This window comes from Pteropus medius, unplaced genomic scaffold, assembly GCF_902729225.1.
Source record: "Pteropus medius unplaced genomic scaffold, Ma_sr-lr_union100, whole genome shotgun sequence".
Lineage (NCBI taxonomy): Eukaryota > Metazoa > Chordata > Mammalia > Chiroptera > Pteropodidae > Pteropus > Pteropus medius.
Window position 1 is genome coordinate 1 of NW_024341463.1, and position 4,966 is coordinate 4,966.

The 4,966-nt window shown below is 39.4% G+C and overlaps 1 long non-coding RNA gene across 1 annotated transcript; it reads left to right on the top strand.

Annotated features, from left to right (window-relative positions):
• The first annotated feature begins 389 nt into the window (after window positions 1–389).
• Window positions 390–3,479, top strand: LOC120592953 (uncharacterized). The gene is made up of 3 exons (XR_005650255.1): window positions 390–808; window positions 2,036–2,128; window positions 3,271–3,479. It is a non-coding gene; the product is annotated as an uncharacterized LOC120592953 (long non-coding RNA).
• Window positions 3,480–4,966: the final 1,487 nt, after the last annotated feature.

The following is a 4,966-nucleotide window of genomic DNA, read 5'->3' on the forward strand; positions in this document are numbered from 1 at the left end:
TAAAACCAATGCGATCCCTCCATGCTTTTCATCGCCTACCTTTGAGTTACATTCATGTGACCGAGCATGGACACATGTGACCTGGCATGACTCTTCCCGTTCTTGCGACCCAGAATGAACCACGTATTCTTTCTGCAGGCAGACTTTGCTCTGCATTTTTATTAAGCACAGTAGAGAGGTTTCAGGAGGCTTTTTTCGTGGTTCCATTGTGGTGAGGCAGTCAGTGTCCCTTTGGCTCCCCCAGGTGGTGTGTGGTGGGACTGCCATGGGAGGGAAAGGTTTATGAGAAGCTGCCTGTGTGCAAGGAATGGTGTGGGGTGTGGATAGTAGGTTGATCAGAGGAACTAGGAGAGGATTGTTTTGGTGTGGAAAACTCCGTTTTCTGTTATTTGTGATGTAAGATAGTAAGCGTGCCTAGAAGCACTAAAATTGGTTTATCTATTTTTTGCTTTATATTATATAGCAACTGAAGATATTTGGGTCCATCGGTGTACAGGTAATGGGGAACCGCTTCTATCTTAATTCTAGCCCGCATTTCCCCAAGTCTAACAACAACTTTCATAGAGATTCCGATTGATGGAGGCAGTATTTGTGAATAAAGAAATTTGGAGAGTTTGGATCCTGCCTGTTTTCATCCCTCCTCCCTCCCTTGGTTTTAAAAGATGCTTGGGCTCGAAGGAGCATTTCTATTGGATTTAAGAACTAGAAAGCTGCCATCTGCTTAGGCACCAGGAGAATTAATGGCTGGAATACTGCTATCTCCTGAAAACTACTGTAGCTGAGAGAGACCACAGGTGTGTTGGCAGAGGTAAGCAGTGTATTTATCCCATCAGCCTTTTTAGTATATTTCTGCATGGTTTGGGTGAATTTAGAAGAGTTGCAAGTCTTTTTTACTAAGATGTTAAGATGGTTGTAAAGAAAATAATAGTGAAGCCAGCTACTTGGAATTAGCCACTCTCGGCTTCCTTTGTTGAAACTTTCTTTTCATGGGTGGTCATTGTTTTCTGTGACTGTGGCTTTTGTGTCATTTTCATAAAAAAGGAGATGCCTTAGGAGATGAGAAATGTAAACACAGGCCACAACTGCCTGAGCAGACCGAGCTAAACAAACAAAAAACATGGAAAGGGCCACATTAAAAAATACAGACTACAGTTTTCTATCCTGGCTCCTTAAAGATGGTGAAGGAAAGATAAAAAAGCTTTGGTTATAATCATATTAGTAGTAGATACCGAAACTGCTAACATGAGCCTGGTAACCGATCTCGGTCCTCCTTCCATTCCCCGTATCAGTGTTTTTAGGGTTGACTAACACGACTTAAAAGTTTCCATTGCTTGTCTGCAGTGTTTGCTAGAAGGTATAAGTGGTGTGAATCTATCGTACCTTAGATGGGCAGTTAAAATTATGTGCTTCCTTTTTGGAGCTCTAGGGTTGTCTCGATTGAGCTTTTCCTTCCAGAAAAAATCCTTTCCTCCCCTACATCTGTTTTTTTGTGTGTTCTTTGCCATAAGGAGGTACTGTAGGGATAGAACATAGTTCCCTATGAAACTGCTATTCCAGGTGGCCTCTGGGGTTCAGGAGTGAAACGATCCTCTGTACATTGATTGTCTGTGGAGACGATGTGGGTTCTTCTCTTTATACCAGATGTGGTTTCTTTCTGCCTTGTCCATGTTATAGGAGTTTGGTTTGGTGTCAGCCATCTGCAAGGTGCACTGATCCTGGTGCACCCGGTGGCTGGCCTTGGCAGCTCTCAGGGGAGGGTGCCATGAGGGGCCTCAGCCCAAAAGACACCTTCCTCAACTCCACTTTCATTACCTTTCAATGCTGTATAAGTGCTATTATGGTAAAGCTCACTCAGAGCCATGAAAGAGCTGGTTGTGGTCGGAGGGGATCTGAGACACCATGTGCACTCTGCCATCCTGACAGCCTGTGTCAGGAAGGTCTGTAATCTTTGTTTCTGGGAGCAATCCTTTGAATCTGTGAGGGCTGCATTCTTTGCACTGTTTTGTGGAGTTGTTTCCTTTCCTCCATTGAGCAGGGAGGAGGCTCACCAGTTTGAGTCACTATCAGAATCTAAAATCCTACCTTCGACGGCCGGTGGATCCTTTGACTTGGATTAACTTCTAAACAGGTAAGACATTTTCTTTCTTTGGATGTTATTGCTGGTTTTTAATATTTGATTGGCTTAAGACTTGATTTGATTAAATGGACTTGTTATCATGAAATGTAATTACTGGATTCACAGAAATAAAGTCATATTTTCTGTTACAATTGTGTCAAGAAAGTAGGGCAGGTATTAATGCACTTTGAAATCTCAGTTCTAACAAATGTAGGTACAAATAAATGGTTTATAGGTAAAACATTAACAGTTATTGCATTGACATTGTGCGTATATCTATGTGCCTATATCTATATATAGGTATTTATATAGATATACATATACAGATAATTTTTCCTGTGTTTTTAATAATTCGAAACTTGAAATTTTTGCTTGGTTAATAAAGTGATACATACTCACTGAAAATCTCAACATTTCCAAATAAGATAAAGTAATGAAGCACAAAGTATGGGACATAGATTTATTCAATTTATCTTAACAGAAGCAAGTATATTTGGTTCTATTTGTAAATGTGTCTTTTGCCACCACCAAAAGGTATGTGCCAAGAGGTAATACGTTTAAGAAATTAAATCTGTTTCTAAGTACCATTCTAAAGAATTCTGCTGTAACAATTCAGAATCAGTTTATTCATTTGTACTACAAATTAAGATGGACCTCTGAATCGTTTATACATACTTGCTTCTTTGAACAATGATGCTGAAGAAATTCACTTTTAAAGCATTAAATGCCTGTTTTCTATTTTGGGAGATATATATCAAGGAGTGAATTCATTGAACCAGACGAGAACATTTTGAGTGGTTGGAGTTGAAAACTTGTGCACATAGGCCACCGTGTTTTACATTTTGACGTGGTTTAAGGGCTTTAATTTTTTCTCCGTAAATGACATTCGTCATGATGGGCTTTTTGGATTATAGCAATTCTGGGTTGTGTGAAGGGGGAGTATGGCGTTGTAGTTTTCATTTGCATTTCCATCATGACTCATGATACCTAACATCCTTTCTTGGGCCTATTGAAAATTTTCTCTTTTCTAGAGAAGGGTCTATTCTGGTACATTTTAGAAGTTTAGTTTGTCTTTTTGTCTAAGAGTTGTAAGAGTTCTTTGTTGAATGACACTTCCATTAGATCTATAACGTGACATTCTTCCCTTTCTGTAGGTTGTCTTGTCACTTCCTGGATAGATTCTTTTAATGCCAAAAAGGATGAATCTCGAGGCAATCTCATTTATCTTTTTCATCGATTATTGTTTGATGCCAGATCGAAGAACTCTTTGCTAAATACAAGGGCTTGAAGATTCATCCACGTGCTGTCTTCTAGAGGTTTGAATTTTAAGGCTCGAATAAATTTCAAGTTCACCTTTATGTGGTATGAGTTCAGGGTCGAATCTCATTCCCCTACAGATGGCAGTCATTTTGCTAGCACCCTCTGTTCAAAGGACTCTCCTGTACCCATGTCCATGTTTTCCACCCATGTCAAACATCCAATGACCTTAGAGAGATGGGTTTATTTCTAGGCTCTTAATTCTGTTCCATCCTTCTATATGTGTAGGTAGGCCTGCATTACAGATTTTGGTTTCTCTTGGCAACAGACCGCATATAGGGGCATGGTTCCCTAAGGGTATAGGAGTAGAAAAATGCCTATCCCTAGAGATGTCGGAGCCGACCTGAAGAGAAAAGCACAGTGCGGTCCTCACCTGTGACGATGATGCTGTGAACAAAGTATGCTGCCATCAGTCATTTAAAGGCACAACACATACTGTTACTTATATCATATATTAGTTGTTTATGGCGATCAAGAACCATGTAACTGTTTAATGTATTCTTTACAACCATACCATTTTAATTGTGGTCATATTTATTTGTCTGTTTATTCACATTATTTCATTAATGTGAGATATGTCACCCCTCTCAGCATGTGATTTTTGTTCTTTGTCGATTTTCTTATGGAAACATCCTTTAACACTGTAGTTGCAAGAATGTCAAAATAATATGCAGTCTAACCAAGACAGGATGACTAAGAATCTACCTCATGTAAAAATGTACATATTGGAAAAGTTAGCTGCATGCAAAGGGAGGAGCAGGTGATAGGAGATTTGTAAATTAAGGCCCCATAAGTCATTGCCTCAACCCTCACTCACAGTAAATAAGTTCCAGTAACCGATACTGGTATCCCACAACTATGTAAATACACAAGGCACATCATGACCAGATACATGCACAGGGTAAAGTGGAATGGGATCTTGCTGTGATAGTCCCATGAACAGAGTAGATAGGGAATCCCAGGAAGGTCGTTGGAAGCATCATTTATTCCATTTGTAGTTGGAAAATGTTTAACTTTTGACATGAATATCTGCAAAGAGACTATGTCCTTTACTATGCTTTCTTCACAACTGACATTTCAAACAAATCGTAGTTTTAATGGTCAATTGTCCTAAAAGCGATAACTGAAGTACCCCTAAAAAAAAACCTTTCGATTACACATTTTAGTCAGTCAGTATGAAACATGGATCACAGCTTTAAAGCCAAAGAGAGAGGAAGGGCATCTGATTTTGAATGTTAGGTTCAAGATTCTGTAGTTTCTAGCAGTCTCCCTAAAGCATGAAAGGGATAATACTGCTTTTGCAAATTTAACAAAGCAGCCACTAATTTGAGCTTTTAGATGAGAGAATACTCAGAAAAGCATCACACTTCTGTCCCTTTTGCAAACCTAGACCCAAGTGATAAATTATTCAAGGTCCTCATTGAGCAGTGGTAGTTTTAAGCATGTAACTGTTGATAGAACCAATTAAGTTCCTGAGACCTCAGTCATCTGTCATCAGATGACTGGGGTCTAGTGTCTGGGTTTAATTTTGGG